We start from the raw sequence: 24,231 nt of genomic DNA on the forward strand, positions 1-24,231 counted from the left end.
ATATATATATATATATATATATATATATATATAAAGAGAGAAAGGGAGAGGACGAGAGTGTGAGATAAGGCCACTCTGATGAGTCGTAGACGACGAAACACGTGTCAGCGGATAATTTTATTATTGAAATAATGCAGCAGCAACCAAACTCCAAACTGCCTCCCCGCAATAAGTTAGTCCACGTTGCACTGTAGAGAAATTGATTTTTTTAAAATTACAAGCAGAATGATCATAGGTTGCTCGGGATTTAATGATGATCAACGAATGTTTCAGACTCCCATATTATAATTGCCATCGAAATCGATGAAAAGCCCAAATCTAATCTAACATAGAGTAGAAAGCTTTGTTAAGTATTCGATTCTTACGCCGTCTTCTTATTTTGCATCCAATCCGTCGAGTATTTTCAATTATTTATAAAACAATTCAAATAGCATTTTGTACGCATACGATGAAACAATACATTTTAGCTTCGTTTTCAAATCAAAATAAACATTTGCCTTACAATTTTAAATCAATTACAAGTAAATCATTTGTAAAATATATTAAGTAATCCGTACTAGTGTAATATACTCCTTTCCCGCTGAATTTAATTTTATATTTGCAAAAATATATGCAGAAATTACACGAAGTATAACAGTAATTGGGAAATAAAAAAAAAAACAACTCCCTTTTTTAATATTTAAAAATCTCAAAAGAATTAGAATCGATAATTATATCGGAATCGGCAAAAAACGTTGGAATTGTCGCATCACGAATATATATTTATCTATAATGTTGTTGTTTTTTGTATGCATAGTCGTGTATGGGGCAGACTAACAAATATGTTAATTAGTAATAAATAAAAATAAAATAAATAATTTGAATTAAATGAAAATTTAAAATTAGAGTAAAAGCATAAATAGAATAAAATATAGAAATATACGTCCATAATTTGTATTTTTCGCACTCAGATTAATTGACACCAAATAACACGTCACACTTGTGAAGATCATTGAAAACCAGGTGAGTACAAGCCAATGTTTAAGTTAAGTGTAATTTATGTGTATGGTTGTTGCTATATGTGAGTGTGTGCGTGTAAGTGGATATGTTTGTGCGTGTCTATGAAACATATACAAATATGATTAGAATGTATATAGATTTGATAAAGAGAAAAAGCTCAAATACTAATGCAATTACTAAGGCCATGACAACAGCATATTCTTTTCAATGTTTTGACTCTCGAATATATATTATACACAGCCACAGTTAATCAACCGAAAACCGCTTCACTCTATATGAAAGCATAACAATTATCAACGGATAACCAATCCAGAGTCAAAATAATGAAAAGAATATGCTCTTGTCCTAGCTCTAATAATTACATATATGTTATAAAACATTTTCTATTAATTAATCAGATACATTTATTACATGCTTCTCCCCCTATTCCTCCCTCTTTCTCTCTCTCACTATATATATATATACATATATATATGTATATATATATATATATGTATATATATATATACATATATATATGTATATATATATATATATGTATGTATATATATATATATATTATCCCATTCTTTAAAATGTCACACAAATATCATTAATATGTCTGGGAATGTTCTTAGACATGTTTTGTTTAGACATTCATACGATAACTATCGAAAAGCTAAAAGATTTGATCTCAAAATAAAGGTTTTTTCTCTATTATACATAAAATTGTAAATTTTTTCAAGGAAAAATTTACGTTACACCGTTTAAGGGAAAAATAAAATTTGAGCAAATGATTTCTTCTTAAAAAAAAACTAACAGTTTAGTTATGATCTGGAGATACAGCTCAGTGATAGAGCATCCGAATCAGATGCAATGATCCCCTGTTCAAGCCCGAATGATCATTTTATTTTTTTATTTTCTTATCAATAACTTCAATTTACGATAAAAGAGGTTCTATTAAAACGGCGCCAATCATTTCATCGCTTTCATATTTTAAAACAAAACATTAATCAGAAGTGGCTTTCAGGATATTCATTGTCAAGCCCAAGATGTTAGTTGATGTGATATTGTAAAGAACCACTGACTGAACGACATTATCATTATTATTTTTTTGCGATTTTGTCACCCGGGCAAACTATCCCTCGTAATATATAATAATTAATAGAGGACTGATTCTGTAATAATAGATATGCAATCTGCCTGCATTAAAACATCATGTTTCCGTGTAGTGTACGACCAGGCAACGCCGGGTGTTCAGCTGGTATATATATATATATATATATATATATATATATATATATATATATATATATATATACCAGCTGAACACCCGGCGTTGCCCGGTCGTACACTACACGGAAACATGATGTTTTAATGCAGGCAGATTGCAAATCCATTAGAGATGAGAGTCGGCTGAAGAGAGCCTGAGGCGGACATTAAGAGCAGTCCTCAATTACCGGGCTTGAAACCGTTGGTACCGACTACCGATGTAAATTCCTATATATATTATACAAATATATGTATATATATATATATATATATATATATATATAATATATATATGACTAAAAATATATTTTATAAAGCCCCCCTCTTTGGGTCGAGCACTATCGTAAATAATCTCACTCGCTACTTAATTTGGCTGAAAAAATGCGAAGCTCGCGGTTTGTTTACAAACAAACGTTTGAGCACTTTACGAGTGGCGGACGGATGTTTATTTAAATAGACATTCGGACGGATTAGTTACGGGCACCGCTTCCGTGGTCAGGGGGTAGAACTGCCAACTGTCATCACGACGGTTCTAGGTTCGATCCTCGGCTTGGGATAGGTGTTAGTCTAGCGGCACTGATGAGTTGTGATAAAACGAAACAGGACTGTATGTCGATGACTAAAAATATATTATATATATATATGTATATATATATATATATATGTATGTATGTATGTATGTATGTTTCATCCTCATGAAAATTCGTCTTATAATCTAACGAATTACTACAAGAATAAAACAGAAAATTCCGTGGAGCTTAATTGCCATATGTATGTATGAATACATATATATATATATATATATATATATATATATACATATATATATATGTTCAGAAAATCTACTAACGTAGTCAACATTGTTTAAATACTGAAAATCGATTCATAAATATCACATCTGTTTAAAAAATTGTATACACACTTACATACATACATATATATATATATATATATATATATATATATATATATATATATATATCTTTTATATTTTCAAGGGAAAATAGACCTGTATTCTAAAGAGCAAAGTTTATTTTCATGCATTAATACTTTAACGGAACATTGCTCATAATAATGTAGATAAAGATTACTTATATTAAATTATTAATCAGTTTGAAAAGAATTAATAATATCAAAAGCAAACACAATCAAATAAGATGTACTCAATATATATATATATATATATATATATATTGAGTATATATATATATATATATATATATATATTGAGTATATAGATAGATAGATAGAGAGAGTATATATATATATATATATACATAGAGAGAGAGTATATCTATGCATATATATATATACATAAATATATATATAGTATATATATATTGAGTATATATATATATCTATATATATACATGCATATGATGATTGCAGCACCTTGTCAGACGAGTGCCACTCCTTCAGTCATTGAAAGTCCATGAGCCCGAAAATAACTTTTTTTTTTTTTTTTAGTCCTGCCAGCGAATTCACACGCTCAAGCAGACATGAAATTGAAGACGGTCCTTGGCATACATATATATACATGCATATACATACATAAATACACATTCTGCACAGCATTTATGCCGTGTCATCCTAATGAGTTTCGCAAACTCGGACGATGAAACATTGACGGTTTTTTGTAGTTATATATATATATATATATATATATAAATATATATATATATATATAAATATATATATATATATATATATATATATATATATATATATATACTAGCATTTCAGCCCGACGTTGCCCGGTTTTTTTGCCTGTGTATGTTGAGCAAAAAAGAAAAAAAAGTGGTAGTAGGAAGGCAGGCTCGATACCGTACCGCAAAGGAGGAAAAGAACGGGCTAAAACCTAACATTTATGCTGTTACGACCACCGCCAAACCGGAAGCGACATTTTTTAAAATTAAGGCTACACAATCTAAAGGAGAGGATAACTTTAAAAAATGTCGGCAAAAAAAAGTGACCCCCAGCCTGTAGAAAAGTGCCTAGTTAAAGGGGAAGATATTAATGTTTTTAGCCAATTTCTCAATATTTGTCGTATGAAAGGTCGAACTTTAAAACGATACTGATCATGGTAAAATCCGTCGCCTCGATTGAAAGTTTAAGGCAGACATGCTAACAGACATACACACATAAATTTATATATTGGTAACTAAAAATTCTCGACCCAAACTGATGAAAAAGCTTGCCTTATCTCGGAATACCCTTTATGTAAAATTTACAAATATTAAGACCAGAAATTGTCTGAGTAATTTTGAAGAGACCGCAGAGGTCAATTTTTTTTATAATTTTGACCCCAATTATGACCCCTTAAAATTTATTGTTTTGGGCTCAAATAAAGTTATTAAGTTAGATCCATGTCCAAGGAACCTATATCTAAAATTTCAAGTGCGTAGACCCAAAATTGTCGGAGGAGTTTGGTAGAGTGCTCAAAGGTCAAATCGTTGAACTTTGACCCCTTAATCGCCAAATTTCTGGCCGAAACCGATCACATCGATTTTTTCCAAATCTCACTACCCTGTATATCAAATTTCGAGTCTGCAGACTAAAAATTGACAGTTATTGCGTAGGAAAATGTACACAGCCACACACAAACACACACACACACACGTTCACTTTTATATATATATATATATATCTATATATATAGATATACATATATAAGAGAGAGAAAGAGAGAGAGAGAGAGTTATGCAAATACAAAGGTTTCTTCTTAATGTCAAATCTATGTATATTGGGTCAGGATTAATGCCTGATAAAGTGCACGGCCTTTACCTCGGCTCGAACCCTTATTTACTGCGTGGGATCCACAGCAGAACCCTTATATTTTATTTTAATATCTATTGTCTCGTATCTTGAAAAGCCGGGAGCTAAGCAAAAACGTCACATTTTTTCTCTTCCGGGCACTTTGCGATATCGTTTTTCAATTTTTCTATTTTCTTTTATTCATTTATTAATAAATTTTTTTATCCGTTTTTTTTTTTTTTTTGTTTATATTGGTCGGGTGTGTATATTGTTTTAGAGTTTTTATTTTTTGGTTTCCCTGCAGCTTTCTCAATTCGCCTCTCAAGTGACTTTCGAGCGGTCTGTTTTAAAGACCCCCGGCCAAAACAACTCAATTTTCTAAACGGGGAAAAGGTTCGCGGCGAATTTGCCTTCTTTCCGATCCCGGCGGCGGCGACAGGCACCGACTCTACCCCGGGAAACATTAACCAGGTGGTTGATTGCCATCCATGGTGAGGGGGTCCTAGTAATAAAAGATGTCCGGCAGTCAAAGAGCCGTCGGCAGGACGTTCTTTTTATTTTAAACTCAGTCAATATATATACCTTAAAGGCCAACCCGAAGCAAAATAGGAATTCGCAGCGAAAGAGGGTTGAAGGGAAAGAAGAAAAATAAGAGCCCCGAAGCGGACCTTCCTTCTTTCCTGTGCGGGCTTTGCAGTTGCATTTCCCCCTGCAGGGACAAGATACGTCTCCCCGGCCCCACAGAGTAGCTGGAATAACGACTAGAGGTCAATATAAAGCGCAAAAGAACACACGACGCGACTTATTTAACGGGATGCACTTTGGCGCTTGTGGCCTAAGTGAATATTGTAAACGAGACAGGCAAAATTAGACGGATATAAAAAAGCATTAGGGGCCACGGTAGCGGGTTGGGAAACAATTTATAGCTGAACAAAAAATGTTGCGATTTAACGATTTCTTTCAATTTTAAGAAAATTAATTTAATTATATTTTATTTTTCGGATTTATATTTTTAAGTAGGTGGTGGCTTATTGAGCGCTATTTAAAAAAAATGTTTAAATATTACAATAAAAAAAAAGTCTGATTTAAAAAAAATATCAAAATTACAAAAATAAAAAAGAAATCAGTTTTTCTCTCTATTCGTAGTTTTTTCTACCAATCCAGTTCATATGGTTAACTATTTCCAAAATTTTAGCTTCGATTTTTTTAATGTTTTATTTTGTAATAATTTTTTACTTTCTTTTTCCATATTTCCCTTCTTTGCTTGTTTCTTTCTTTAAATTCGTTGTTTCATCTGCAAATCTTATGTTTATTACAGTCCATCTTTATTAGATCTTATTCAATCTTTATTACATACTAGCTGGCAACCCGGCGTTGCCCGAGCCTACAATATGCTCAAATATGATAGTTTAATTAATGCAGATTGCATATGTATTATTATAGAATCAATCTTCTATTGATTATTATATATTACGAGGAATTTGCCCGGCGGACTAATTCGCAATAAATAAATAAATAAATAAATGAATAAATAAATAAATAATGATAATATCGTTCATCAAATTCCGTCAGCTAATACTGAATGCCGTGGAGAAGTCACTTCTCATTATTTTTTAGTTTATAGTATGCAAACGAAGAAACGATTTACAGCGATTTCAAATGGTACATCTTCTTTTACCGTAAATTGAACTCATAAATAAGAAAACATGAAAATAAAATAGTGAAGTACACCCGGACTTGAACAGAGATTATTCGATCGGTAATCGAATACTCTACCACTAAGCTACATCGCCAGATTATAAAAATCTGTTGATGTTTTAAGAAAAATTATTTGCTTAGATTTTATTATATTTATTTGCCGGTGTAACGTAAAATATTCCCCTGTAAATTTACTCTTTCTCTATCTATAAGAGAAAAAAAACTATTTTTAAGATTAGATTTTTTTTCGATTTTCGATTATTATTGATTGCTTTTCTGTACAACACATATCTAAGAACACTGCCAGCCATATGACTTATTTTTGTGTGAAATTTGAAAAAGATAGGCTTAGTCGTTTCGGAACCTATGGGGAATGAACTCGCACACACAAACACAACTTGACTTTTATATAATCTTATTACTATTCCATATTTTCCTTCTTCGTTTGCTTCTTTCTTTAAATTCTTTGCTTAATCTGTAAATATGGTGTTTATCACAGACTATCTTTATTTTATTTCATTTAATCTTACAAACCGTTTTCCGTCTTCTTTTTTTCAGACATCAGTATAAATCAGTAGGAATCCCCGATGTTGCTCAGGAGTTATTATATTATTCTTTTTGTGCTTTCTGCAGCTAAACTATCCTTGGATTTCGTCTTTTCATATGGTCGGAAAATACCGACATTCTAGAACAATGTGGATTTGTCTCTAATACTTCAATTTTCATTACAATCGGATATAAATATTCGAATTTATAAAGGAATTGAATCCTCAAGAATTACCTAGAGAATGTAGCACGTACACATTCGGCAGAAAACATATATATTAGCGTTGGGACGATAAGAAACACATTTTGGGGGGTATTGGAAATAGTATCGGAATCGGAAAAATTTGTGCTTATTTTCCAATGCCAAAAAAAAAAATTCTTTTAATCGACTTTTTTTTTTATTTATCTTTATTTAAAGCAAAATTTTCCACTACCATTAGTAATGATTAGGGCTGTAACATTTAAATCTATAGATCATTTTCCACAAGTGTATTTTTACGCCTAAGAAAATATCTGCCTAGTTCACATATTTTACGATAATCGGGAATAAATAACAACTCTATTGTTAAACATTTAGAGATTTAAACGAATTAGAAGCAGAATTAATAATTGCATCAGACTCAGCATTTCAGTACTTGGTCGGGAATTGTATCGGAATCGTCCCATCACTAGTATATATTAATATTACTTATATTCTCATCAATGAGGAATGCTTTACATGGTATAACTTCTAGGAAATAATGATATATTTAAAGCTTTAAGCATTCTGGGAGTTCATTGGCCAATCCCTTTCTAAGAAATTTATACAGGATCGCGCAAAGCAACTTGCTTATTTGGAATAGCAATTAAAACACAAGTCATGCAGGTATACACAAAATTCTTTAAACTGCAGCTACTACAACATTTAAGTTTATTTCATAATAGTGTTTAACGTGCTATCATTAAGATCGTGTCCATTCTTCACTGTACACTGAGTCAATCACACTCCGAAGTTTCGATCAACTTTTTATAGCATATCGATGAGTATGTTTGCGACAGCTCGATGAATGCTGTTTGTCGGGTGTCAAGTTCCTAGGACAATCGTTGTAAACAATTGATTTCAAATATCCCGATAAAAAATAGTCACATAGTGATAAATCAGGGGACCATGCTGGTCAATGCACATCGCCCCTCAAGGGGATGAGGTGTCTTGAGAAGTTCTGCCACAAAACAATCATTGACGGGCGCATTGTGTTCCTGAAAAATATAAAAAATAAATAAATACCGCACATTAAAACAAAACTTTAAGTCCCACCCTCTCAAATATAAGCCCATCATAACCATCCTTTGAGAAACCATCGCTCTAGGGCGCCAAGTTTTAATAAGTATGTTGCTCTGCCTCTTCCTGTATATGTGATTTAAATTTTATGAAAAAAAATATGATATAGTTGAAGGGTTAAAAATTATGCAGTTTCCTGAAAATCCGACTAATGTATTTCCCATACAATCTTACACATATAACATTAATTTCATAAAAACAATATGCATGGAAATATTTTAAGGAAGTAAATATATCATGGACTCATTCTTTGGAGAATTGAAAGAATCTAGTACGTGATTACATTATAGGTTTCATGACTTATTTGCAGCGTCTCTAAACTTTCTCTTTAAACGGACAGAGCGCAAATAGCACGTAAATACAGACACGTATACGTAGACAGACACACAAATTGATATATGTATATACATATGTATATATACGTAGGGAAAGGAAGAGAAAAATAAAGATAGATATGGAGAAATGTATTTAGAGAGAGAGAGAGAGGATGAAACGGTTGAATAAATTACGTGTTTATTAATTAGTTATGAAAAGTGATTTCGCATATTGAGTCATCACTGTTGAAAAATAAACGTGAAAATTATGTTATTTTTTTTATTTTGTATTTAAAGCAATTTACAAACTATTTTTTGACTTCATACATCAATCTTACGCAGGCTCAGTTAATGGTTTATATATATATATATATATATATATATATATATATATATATGTCTGCATATATTTATATATATATATATGTGTGTGTATGTGTGTATATGTTTATTATATTACTAATATATATATATATATATATATATATATAAACTCGTATATATATATACAGATAAAACACACAAATGTGTGTATATATATACGTATGTATATATATACAAATAAATATGTATGTATTTATATATATATATATACATATATATATATAAACATATACATATATATAATCATGTTAATTTTAATAAGGATAGGAAGAGTATGAATTTGGTGTAGTAAAGATCAAAGCTTTGATTGTTGTATCTCTGCGCTCTGTCTACTTATGGAGAACCCATGAAGTAAGTATATATTACTTTATATATATATATATATATATATATATATATATATATATATATATATATACATACATATATACACTCATGAATTTACCTGTTTTTGTGTGCATTGATATCCATATTAAAAAACACTTTTTATATTTGGATCGTGGAATTGCATTCATCTGAAAAAACATCTAATTTGCATATTGTTAACACTTTAATTTATTCCATATTTTTTGTTTTCTCATAGGATGATCATCTTTAGATATTCTACATGATTTATACTTACGTAATATTTGCTTAAAAAGGTTATAGCAAGCACAAAGTTATTCCAATATATATGTTTATATATTTGTTAAAAAAAAATTGCTTACCGAACTCATCAGTCACTTTTCGTCTTCAGACATGGAACTTAATATATAGGATATTCGAACCTATGCGAAACTGATGAATATATATATATGTATATATATATATATATATATATATATATATATATATATATATATAATGGATCGAAAAGATATTTATGAAAATTGGCGAGACCTGTGGAAATTCAATGTTGGCATCTTTCATTGGTAATATATTGTTACCGAGCATTCTATGTAGGAGAAAATCCCAGCGGCCTCTTACGCCAAAAAAAAAAAAATCTCACCAGGAGTTAATAGGTGATGTGTAACGGAGACTTTACTCTCATATGCCCAAGTATTTGCTCTTGCATGACAATTTAATTCGGGTGTTTTTTTTTTTATATGCATCTATGTGGAAACTCCTGATTAGTGTGTTGGCGAAAGGGACCGCAAAGGTTTTTTCTGTATATTATTTTTATAACGTCATATTATTTTTATAGCGTTGCATATACAAATTTGTATACCGTCATATTATTTTTATAGCGTTGCATATACAAATTTGTATACCGTCATATTATTTTTATAGCGTTGCATATACAAATTTGTATACCGTCATATTATTTTTATAGCGTTGTATATACAAATTTATATACGGTCATATTATTTTTATAGCGTTGTATATACAAATTTTTATACCATCATATTATTTTTATAGCGTTGTATATACACATTTTTATACCGTCATATTATTTTTATAGCGCTGTGTATACACATTTTTTTATACCGTCATATTATTTTTATAGCATTGTATATACAAATTTTTATACCGTCATATTATTTTTATAGCACTGTATATACAAAAAAAAACGAATAAAAATAATAGGAGACATTACTTTTGAAACGCCTATCCTATATTTGACAAAACTATAAATGAAATAAACTAAATAAATGTTAAATAAAAACAACACCTGATTTTGATGATTGCGGAGATGAAAGCGTTCGAAGTCGATGATTGAAATAACTTTCATCTTTACTACAACCAAAGATCATCGGAAAACATGTAAAACAAAATTATAAGCAAAACATTATTTTTTATTCCATTTACGTTTTCTTTTAGAAATTCAAATCAATAGATAATGATACTACACGTAATTTCCTGGACCATTATTACAATATCCATTAAAATCAATTAAATCATTTAATCCTAAAATTAAATAAATAATTAATATATGTCAAATTTGATGGAAATCTGATATTTAGTGGCTATTTATTAATTGATGAATGATTTTCTAAAAACTTCACGGATATCAATGATATTTCTGAATTTTGGATATCAATGATATTTCTGAATTTTGGATATCAATGATATTTCTGAATTTTGGATATCAATGATATTTCTGAATTTTGGATATCAATGATATTTCTGAATTTTGGATATCAGTGATATTTCTGAATTTTGGATATCAATGATATTTCTGAATTTTGGATATCAGTGATATTTCTGAATTTTGGATATCAATGATATTTCTGAATTTTGGATATCAATGATATTTCTGAATTTTGGATATCAATGATATTTCTGAATTTTGGATATCAATGATATTTCTGAATTTTGGATATCAATGATATTTCTGAATTTTGGATATCAATGATATTTCTGAATTTTGGATATCAATGATATTTCTGAATTTTGGATATCAGTGATATTTCTGAATTTTGGATATCAATGATATTTCTGAATTTTGGATATCAATGATATTTCTGAATTTTGGATATCAATGATATTTCTGAATTTTGGATATCAGTGATATTTCTGAATTTTGGATATCAGTGATATTTCTGAATTTTGGATATCAATGATATTTCTGAATTTTGGATATCAATGATATTTCTGAATTTTGGATATCAATGATATTTCTGAATTTTGGATATCAGTGATATTTCTGAATTTTGGATATCAATGATATTTCTGAATTTTGGATATCAATGATATTTCTGAATTTTGGATATCAATGATATTTCTGAATTTTGGATATCAATGATATTTCTGAATTTTGGATATCAATGATATTTCTGAATTTTGGATATCAATGATATTTCTGAATTTTGGATATCAGTGATATTTCTGAATTTTGGATATCAATGATATTTCTGAATTTTGGATATCAATGATATTTCTGAATTTTGGATATCAATGATATTTCTGAATTTTGGATATCAGTGATATTTCTGAATTTTGGATATCAATGATATTTCTGAATTTTGGATATCAATGATATTTCTGAATTTTGGATATCAGTGATATTTCTGAATTTTGGATATAAATGATATTTCTGAATTTTGGATATCAGTGATATTTCTGAATTTTGGATATCAATGATATTTCTGAATTTTGGATATCAATGATATTTCTGAATTTTGGATATCAATGATATTTCTGAATTTTGGATATCAATGATATTTCTGAATTTTGGATATCAGTGATATTTCTGAATTTTGGATATCAATGATATTTCTGAATTTTGGATATCAATGATATTTCTGAATTTTGGATATCAATGATATTTCTGATTTTTTGATATCAATGATATTTCTGAATTTTGGATATCAATGATATTTCTGAATTTTGGATATCAGTGATATTTCTTATTTTTGTGATGAGGATTGGTTATTCATATTATTTGAAATCTTCAGACTACTGTTCTTATCTTGAGCGTCATATTCATAACGTGTTGGTCGATGTAACCGCCGACCTTCTTCAGATGTATCTTGTCGAAGTCGGCAATGTTTCTCTCGAACTTGGGAATTTGGACTGGATTTTGAACGGAGCCTTTATTCATTTTACGGGGGTGACATGCTCTTGTTCCGTCAGCCATGACTGGATAGTGGGCCTAAGTAATTTGCAATAGTATTTTTCGTTCGCCCACACTGAGAAATGAATCTTAAACCTTCAGGAGAATATCACTTTTACAACTGATTTTTCCAGGCACTCACAAGTAACCACTTCAACACGGGCCCTTCAACAGAAACATTCATGTTCGAGAAGATATGCCTAAAGAAGGTCGGAGATTACATCGACCAAAACGTTGTTAAAATGACACTCAGGATGAGAACAGTAGCCCGATGAATCCAAATAATATGATATCGGTGATATCTGCATTTACATGACAAGTTTCTGCTCCGCCTTACCCTCTGATAAAGTCGAATTATAGTCAATATAGCGTACATTACGATAACTCATGAATTAGAGTTTTATTCTGAAAATAAATTTTATTCATTATGTACATAAAATTATGCAAATATAAACGCTATAATGATATACTACTAAGGGTGTACCGAAACTAAAGCCTCGTTTTTTTTAAACTCTTAAAAACAATTTATACCGGCATATAATTTTTATAGCGTTGTATATACAAATTTTTATACCGTCATATTATTTTTATAGCGTTGTATATACACATTTTTATACCGTCATATTATTTTTATAGCGTTGTATATACAAATTTTTATACCGTCAAATTATTTTTATAGCGTTGTATATACTAATTTTCATACCGTCATATTATTCTTATAGCGTTGTATATACAAATTTCTATACCGTTATATTATTTTTATAGCGTCGTATATACAAATTTTTATACCGCCATATTATTTTTATAGCGTTGTATATACAAATTTTTATACCGTCATATTATTTTTATAGCATTGTATATACAAATTTTTATACCGCCATATTATTTTTATAGCGTTGTATATAAAAATCTTGATACCGTCATATTATTTTTATAGCGTTGTATATAAAAAAAGAATGAAAAAATAACAGGAGACATTATTTTTTAAACGCCTATCGTATATTTGACAAAACTATAAATGAAATAAACTAAATAAATGTTAAATAAAAACAACACCTGATTTTGATGATTGCGAAGATTAAAGCGGTCGAAGTCGATGATTCAAATAACTTTCATCTTTACTACAACCAAAGATCATCGGAAAACATGTAAAACAAAATTATAAGCAGAATTTTTTTTTTTTATTCCATGTCTGTATTCCGTTATCTGTCGATTCCTTGGCCTTTTTTACTAGGAGCAAGGTGTAGTATCTCTTCTGATACTAAACTTCACCTTTTCTAACCTCGATCAGTGCTGGAAAAATCATTCTATATTAGGCGAATGCTTGTTGTCCTTATATAGAGTGCCCCATTTTGAGGCGCTGGGTTTTCCCACATTAGAAAAGACCTTATGTCTGACTGTCCTCGTGGGGCGGGGGTAAATAAATAATAAAAATGACAGGCAAGAATATTTGGAAAAAGAAACAAAATTTGACTGGATTAAGCTCGATTGTTTTCCAGTCTAATTTTAATTAGTTTGTTTAAAAAAATAAATAAAGATTAATAAATATGTAATTTAATTACTAGTACATAATCAATTCACAAATTAACTCCAGGCAATAATAAACACTATTCTACGAATAGAAAACTATCCGTATTTCTAACGACAGATATACAATTACGCGAGTATTCCAAAAGTAATGCGTACTGTTTTTATACCATCCGAATGGATCCAAGGGTATTGCAAATTGCATTGGTATGTTGACTTAACTTATGCATTCATTATATAAATGCTCCCTCTCTCTGTTATAAATATTGACATTGTGAGATTAAAACGTAACTGCTGTCAAGAGTGGGCGTCGTTTCTGAATTTCTGGCAAAAGTGTTTTGAGAATAGTCGTGACTATGTGGGAACACAAATGATTGAGCAGAAAAGGTCGCTCGTTTTAATGGTACGAGTCCTATATTCGTAGTTCTTCAATTTGTATTATTTTGATTATTATAAAATTATAATAACATTTTATTGATTATAATATTATAAAAAATTGTATTCTTTCATTGTTATTACTATATTATGATTGTATTATTTCATTAGTAGTTATTATATTATTAATGTATAATTTTATTAGTAATTATTATTTTGAAGCTATAGTATTATTTTAATAATTACTACACTAGCATTATTGTATTATTTTATTAGTAGTTTCTATATTATTATTGTAGTATTTTATTAGTAATTACTATATTAGTAGTATTATATTATTATATTAGTAATTATATTGAACCAATAGTATTATTTTATTAAGTTCTATACATTATTGAATTATTTCATTAGTAATTACTAATTACTATATCATTAATGTATTATTTTATTATGAATTATTTTATTGTCATTTTTATATTATGTTATTATGAATTACTATATTATCATTATCGTATTATTTTATTATTATTTTCTATATTATTATTGGTAATCGCTGTCTTTTATAATTAAGCTATCGTTCAGAAGTTAGAGAAAGTCGAATTTTTAAAAGCATTTTTCTTAATATATCTTGCACAAGCATAACACCAAATTAACTAAGAAAATAATGAGAAGCATTAGTTTTCTTATCCTCATCAATAGATAGAAGTAAAGTAAATTTTTGAATAATTAGTTTGAAGAAAGAAATTGATGAAAGTTTATGACTTTCTAAATGGAAATTGGAACAAATCACGTCAGTTTATGTGACTCGGGCGTGCGTCTGAAACAGACATGTATTGATAAACTAAACAAAAAGTTGTTTGTTCTGTAACCGAGAAAAATAAACAATCAATTAGTTGTTTATTATAGGTGATTATATAGTGGCACTAAATAAACCGAAACAGTTTGATTTACCGTCCAATTGACAGAAAGGACCTTCTCCAACCTGGCTCTCCGCATCTCCATTTACAACGCCCCAGTTGGTTCACCCCGCTTCCTAGCTCTTTATTAATTTCATTTTATACCGAGTTCACTTAACACCGCTTCCGCAAATACTAAGGCCCTATTTAGCTAAACCATCCCCTTTCTTAAGCCATAAACCGCACCCCTTGTCAGAGGACGATCAAGGGTCGTGTGTGTAACGGCCCTTCATTGAATACGACGAGTCGTGCTTGTGGAGGTTGGGGCGGTCTGGTGCGCATTTGATACGCGCGAAAGTATTTTCCCTTCCTTTTTGTATTCTCGTTTTGTGAAACGGACATGCAACGAAATAGAATCACGATTTATTGCCGTTCTTTTGAAGGGTCCTTCTCCACAATATCGGTGGCCATTTTGTTTTTGTTGTTGTTTGATTCACACAGCTTAAGAGTAATTTCGCTCTTCTAAACGTCTCTCCTTATTGATTGTTATGGAGCAAAACAATTTAATCCAACCATACGTGGAAATACACTTTGTTCCTTCGGCTTCAATCTTATTCGGAAAAGACATGACTTTATTACGTACTGATATTCCTTTACTTACGTAATTCTTTGTTGCTTTATTCTATTACACCCGTTTATTGTATCCTTATTATGTCATGTGTCTATTCGATTATTCCTTTATTCCTTTATTCCTTTATACTATTACTCCGTTCATCATTTATTCCAGTATTTTATTATTTTGTTTTATCCCTGATTTCATCAACGTCTGTTCATCACCCTTGTCATGAAGGTATATGAAGTGACAACAAAAACAACAACAAAAAACATCATCCAAAAAAAATGGCAATGAGGATAGTGTATTATTCTCTTTGATACCATACTTCACATTTTCTATTCCCGTTACGTCTTATTGTAGATATCCTTCAAGACAGAGACATTTTTTTATAATTTTCAAATCTAAATAATTACCTCATGGAGAGCTGTAGTTCTCCACATTACAACCTAACGTGTGGCCTCGTTAATAAGAAATTAATGATTCAGCAACGTTTTTAATAAGGAACATTGCACTAGAATGGAATCTAGTTTTGAAACAATTTTATTTTTATATACTTTTTTTTAATCTTTATAATTTAACGATGATTGTAGTTATGCGACATTGCCATAGAGTAATTTGATTTTTATGTTTTTGCTCTATTTTTAACTACGCAGTTTGTTATTTTTGTTTTATTTTATTCAATTATTTTCCAAAATTAAATGTAATTATTACCGAATATTTCGATCATTAAATTATTAATTAAACCAAATTGTTCGAACGTTATAAATAATTTTTGTTTATGTAACATTTATTGGATTAAAAGATTTTCACAAACTTTCGATTTTTTTTTCATGAACAATTGCTGAGAGTTTGAAGACTACACATTTCTGTAAAATCACGAATAATTAATTTATGCTTGATTTAAATTATTCTTTTCATATATTCTCTAACACAACTCCTCCTCCTTCTCCACCTCCTCCTCCTCCTCCTCCTACTACTACTACTACTACTACTACTACTAATAATAATAATAATAATAATGAGAGTAATAATACTAATTGTGATATTATTGAACATAGAAAATAAGTATTTATTGAATTTGTATGTACTTATTACACAAACAAACATTTCATAATATTTTACCTTTTAAAAAAAGTAACTTAAATTTACCATGCCCAACGTTTAATGCTGCTGTCAAAAGTTATTGGTTGATTAAAATTAAATTTCATCTACTAAATTATTCGAAAATATTTTGCATTTTCTTCCCCGGAGGTCCGTTGTCCTTATTTCTGCATTAATTTCTCTTCCTTATTATTCTCTATTAATTACTATTAATCCATAAATGTGAATCACACATGTACCATAATAGTTTATTCACTGCACGTCATCCTGCAAAATTTCAGCCAAATCGACTAAGTACTCTCCGAGAAAAAAATCGGAAAACGACTCATTATAAAACGACCACACACAAAATGAAATATTATATTGACTACACATTTCAATTACACTTAAGGAAATAATAAATAAACTACACATTTCAATTACACTTAAGGAAATAATAAATAAACTACACATTTCAATTACACTTGAGGAAATTATAAATAGGCTATAAATATTAATTAAACTACACATTTCAATTGCATTAAATGAAATATAAAATAAACTACACATTTCAATTACATTAAATGAAATATAAAATACACTACACATTTCAATTACACTTAAGGAAATGATAAATAGACTACACATTTCAATTACACTTAAGGAAATAATTAATAAACAACAGATTTCAATTACACTTAAGGAAATAATAAATAGACTACACAGTTGAATTACACTTAAGGAAATAATAAATAGACTACACATTTCAATTACAGTTAGGGAAATAATAAATAAACAACACATTTCAATTACATTTCAGGAAATAAAAAATAGGTTACAAATTTCAATTACACTTAGGGAAATAATAAATAAACTACACATTTCAATTAAACTTAAGGAAATAATAAATATACTACACATTTCAATTACACTTAAGGAAATAATAAATAGACTACACATTTCAATTACACTACATGAAATATAAAATAAACTAATCATTTCAATTACACTTAAAGAAATAATTAATAAACAACACATTTCAATTACACTTAAGGAAATAATAAATATACTACACATTTCAATTACACTTAAGGAAATAATAAATAAACTACACATTTAAATTACACTTAAGGAAATAATAAATAGGCTACACATTTCAATTACACTTAAGGAAATAATAAATAAACTACACATTTCAATTACACTTAAGGAAATAATTAATAAACAACACATTTCAATTACACTTAAGGAAGTAATAAATAAACTACACATGTCAATTAAAATTAAGGAAATAATAAATAGATTACAAATTCCAATTACACTAAATGAAATTTAAAAAAATGCTACACATTACAATTACACTTGAGGAAATAATAAATTAACTACACATTTCAATTACACTTAAGGAAATAATAAACCAACTACACATTTCAATTACACTTAAGGAAATAATAAATAAACTACACATTTCAATTACCCTTAATGAAATATAAAATAAACTAAACATTTCAATTACACTTAAGGAAATAATAAATAAACTACACATTTCAATTACACTTAAGGAAATAATAAATAAACTACACATTTCAATTACACTTAAGGAAATAATAAATAGGCTATAAATTTACATTACACTAAATGAAATATAAAATAAACTACACATTTTAATTAGACTTAAGGAAATAATAAAGAAACTACACATTCCAATTACACTTAAGGAAATAATAAATGGACTACACATTTCAATTACACTTAAGGAAATAATAAATAGGCTACAAATTTCAATTACACCAAATGAAATATAAAATTAACTACACATTTCAATTACACTTAAGGAAATAATAAATACACTACTTATTTCAATTACACTTAAGGAAATAATAAATAAACTACACATTTCAATTACACTAAATGAAATATAAAATAAACTACACATGTCAATTACACTTTCGGAAATAATAAATAAACTACACATTTCAATTACACTTAAGGAAATAATAAATAAAGGACACATTTCAATTACACTTAAGGAAATAATAAATAAACTACATATTTCAATTACACTTAAGGAAATAATACATAGGCTATAAATTTCAATTACACTAAATAAAATATAAAATAAACGACACATTTCAATTACCATTAAGGAAATAATAAATAAACTACACATTTCAATTACACTTAAGGAAATAATAAATAAAGGACACATTTCAATTACACTTAAGGAAATAATAAATAAACTACATATTTCAATTACACTTAAGGAAATAATACATAGGCTATAAATTTCAATTACACTAAATAAAATATAAAATAAACGACACATTTCAATTACCATTAAGGAAATAATAAATAAACTACACATTTCAATTACACTTAAGGAAATAATAAATAGGCTATAAATTTCAATTACACTAAATGAAATAAAAAATAAACTACACATTTCAATTACACTTAAGGAAATAATAAATAAACTACACATTCCAATTACACTTAAGGAAATAATAAATAAACTACACATTTCAATTACACTTGAGGAAATAATAAATAAACTACACATTTCAATTACACTTGAGGAAATTATAAATAGGCTATAAATTTCAATTACACTAAATGAAATATAAAATAACTACACATATCAATTACACTTAAGGAAATAATAAATAAACTACACATTACAATTACACTTAAGGAAATATAAAATAAACTACACATTTCAGTTACACTTAAGGAAATAATAAATAAACTACACATTTCAATTACACTTAAGGAAATAACAAATAACCAACACATTTCAATTACACTTAAGGAAATAATAAATAAACAGCACAGTTCAATTACACTAAATGAAATATAAAGTAAACTACACATTTCAATTACACTTAAGAAAATAATAAATAGGCTACAAATTTCACTTACACTAAATGAAATATTAAATTAATTACACATTTAAATTACACTTAAGGAAATAATAAATAAACTGCACATTTCAATTACACTTAAGGAAATAATAAATAGGCTACAAATTGCACTTACACTAAATTAAATATTGAATAAACTACACATTTCATTTCACTTACACTTAATGAAATATTAAATAAACAACACATTTCAATGACACTTAAGGAAATATTAAATTAACTACACATTTCAACTACACTAAATGCCATATAAAATAAAGTACACATTTCAATTACACTTAAGGAAATAATAAACAAAACTAAACATTTCAATTACACTAAAGGAAATAATAAATAAACAACACATATCAATTACACTTAAGGAAATAATAAATAAACAACACATATCAATTACACTTAAGGAAATAATAAATAAACTACACATTTCAATTACACTTAAGGAAATAATAAACAAAACTACTCATTTCAATTACACTTAAGGAAATAATAAATAAACTACATATTTCAATTACACTTAAGGAAATAATAAATAAACTACTCATTTCGATTACACTTAAGGAAATAATAAATAAACTACACATGTCAATTACACTTAAGGAAATATAAAATAAACTACACATGTCAATTACACTTAAGGAAATAATAAATAAACTACACATTTCAATTACACTTAAGGAAATAATAAATAGGCTACAAATTTCACTTACACTAAATGAAATATTAAATAAACTACACATTTCAATTACACTAAATGAAATATTAAATAGCCTACCATTTTACATTTATTGCACTTAGGTTTATTTTTGATAAATGACGTTTACCATTTTTTCTCTAGGTGAGCACAATTTTTTTAAACGTAGTTTAACATATTCCCACCTCCCCGGCTCATTTCTCTTTAAAAAAATAAATAACTCCATCGATCCAGCTCTTGAAGTGTGAGAACAAAACTGATGAGCTTGACTACCAGTTTTTTCTTTTAATCCTGAATATGAAAACTTATTTTCCCCTCATAATTGCAATATATATATATATATATATATATATATATATATATATATATATATATGTGTGTGTGTGTGTGTGTGTCTGTGTGTGTGTGTCTGTGTGTGTGTGTGTCTGTGTGTGTGTCTGTGTCTGTGTCTGTGTGTAAACAAATGCTGACATAAAAGACGGTTGCATACAAAACGCCTTCCAAACGCATCCTACACTGCCATACAACCTTTGAACATTCATAATCACAATCGCAGCAACAAAATCAATTTTGGTTACTTAATATCGATAAACCTTAAAATCATTTTTACTACAACTGAAATTTGTTCCCAGATTGTGTTGTAAAGTTAACAATAGTAACTTAACGCCTTTTTTACAGTAGGTGCTCGGAGTTGCCCAGGGATATCACAAGTCTGTATAGAATGGGAAAGTGTATCGCGTCACGCAAGCTGTGACCCTCTAAAACCAAATATAGTGAGCGACAATCAACTCCAAAAATACTCACATAATCAATTAGCGTTGACATTTCTAACCCTAACCGCAGAATAAAAAGAAGTATTTTCTAAGCAAACTCATCTGAAATGTAACGCTCAACGCATATAAAAAACAAACTTGTAAATCTGATTGTTTGTAAAAGTAATTGTTATAAGTTACTAAAATACAATAAAAACAGACCCGATTGCGATTAGACGACTATCCTTGGATTAAATCGGTGTTTCAGGTTTGTTTAATTTTTCACAGTTTTTTTTTTTTTTTTTTTTTGGTTTTTACGAATAATTCGAATCAGCAAGATTCTATCGAAATAAATCATAATTATATCGTACATCACGAGATCCATCGTCGAGCAGTGTTCGAGGCACTCTCAGGTTTATATCAGAACATGTCTCGCTTAGGGGACGCTCTGTGAGGAAAAGTGCGACAGTCTACACGTTGACACCGTAGGGATACTAACCGTACCGTACATATGTGAAAGGTACTGGTCACAGGTCACCAAATGTGACACTTTCCGTGTCACCGGCAACAGATATGAACCCTCAGCGATCCCTAAATAGTGATCACTTTTCACATACGCGTCGTGATCATTCTTCACAAGGAATTCTCCGTAAGTTCTCTCGGCGCAGCATGACCTACTTGGTAGAATTAGTCAGTGTCGATTTCACCTTCGGGTTGATATCCCGTGTCACGCTCGAGGTGAATAGATTTTCATGCACGCAAAAGAAAGACGGGCTCAAATATATCTATTCTATTTGGTTAATTCAAGTTCAGTATACAAAAATATGATATACACTTATATACAATCGTTCAGGTGTTTATTTTTAACAAACGCTCTTGAGTCCCAATTACGCTCAGTTTTGGCGGTAGCGATGGACAGGTTACGAAGGGGGTGGCGAAAACTCTTCGATTAGGATTGGATTTGCTGAAAACTCAGCTCCAACTGACTGATTTTGGGCATGGAGACCCGTTAATGTAGTGAGGTGATGGGGTAAGTTGGGCTGTCGCCAAGAAAAATCACTGCTGGTTACATCATCGCAGGGAAATTCCTGATTCCCTGCGTGTGTACCTGAGATCTGCAGATTTCTCAGGTCCCTAAAAAGTTAAGTTCATAACCTCGATTTCCGTTACCTATTGTCAAAGTGACATAAGTTGACAATTTTCCACTAAACAATAAAATTTATATGTCGGTTTCACAAAAATAATAGAATTCATAACTTAACTCTTCCCTTCAGCAGGGTCGGCCGCCGCTATGCGGACATACAATAGTGCTACCGCTGCTTGGGACGGTCACGTCACACATAGCCCTACTTGTGCATGTTGTCTCGTATTTTGGTAATTCTTTACCCACTCTTTACAGGGGAGTTTAGAGACTGCTGAGAAATCTTCTTTCGGTGTTGAGAGAGGCGCATTGTTGTTGCCTTTACTGACTTATGCCACCAAACTCCTGTATGTTAGTGGCTGAAGCACCTATTGAGGTCTAAATAGTAAACAGCTAATACCTGGGTACGCCACACATGAACGATAATATTTAATTGTGTATATATATATATATATATATATATATATAATAAAAATAAATTTTAAATAAAAATAAAATAAATTTTATAAATTTAATTTTATAAATTAATTTAATTTTATAATTAATAAATTTAATTTTATAAATTTAATAAATAAATAAAAATAAATTTAAATCAAAATAAAATAAATTTCCTTCACCATATTCCATCTGCTTAACTTTTTGTTATCAAGTAAGATCTTTGACTTACTTGCAGTTTCATCAAATACGTTTTTATGCAAAATCCGATCCCGCATTTTGCTAATTCCTACACTCTGATGAGAAGGAAAGTATTTCTTCGAAACTCCGCGGGTTAAGGACTATCAACTTATTAAGTGTTTCCTTTTCAGATTAAATATGCTTTAACTCTGTTTTAAAGTGTTTTTAAACATGTTTTATTAACTATTTGCTCTTATATATATATATATATATGTGTGTGTGTGTGTGTGTGTATGTGTGTGTGCGTGTGTGTGTATATATATATATTTATATATATATATATATATATATATTCAAATATTGTATGTGCGTGCGTGCGCCTGTGTGTGCTCTAGCTGTTTGAATGTCTGTTTGAGAGAGGTGTGTAGTTTGTCGATGTGATATGAATTTCATTTTGTCTATATATTTATAATGCCTCTGCAATTTGGCATGCCGACTCTAACGTGAAGGGTCACTAGGTAATCTCCCAAACTAAGTGACTGAATGATTGCCTGAAGCCGACAAAACCGCCCGCGGACACAAACTATGAAATAGTCTGCCACGTAAATGTTTGCAGAGGAAAAACGTATGCTAGTCTAAAAGAGAGAGTAAAAGATAGAATGGTAAGACAACGTTAAGTAATAATAAGTTTTTTTTTTTTTTTTTTTACACAGTGATCACCACTCATCAAGGCCCGGACGCCACTCAGGGATAAGGGTTATTGCCAGTACATTACGTTAGTGTGGAGATTTGATGAAGTGTTTACTTAAGGGGACGGT

The sequence above is a fragment of the Euprymna scolopes genome, chromosome 2 (genome assembly GCF_053919585.1).
Source record: "Euprymna scolopes isolate OS-2025 chromosome 2, ASM5391958v1, whole genome shotgun sequence".
In the NCBI taxonomy this organism is placed as follows: domain Eukaryota; kingdom Metazoa; phylum Mollusca; class Cephalopoda; order Sepiida; family Sepiolidae; genus Euprymna; species Euprymna scolopes.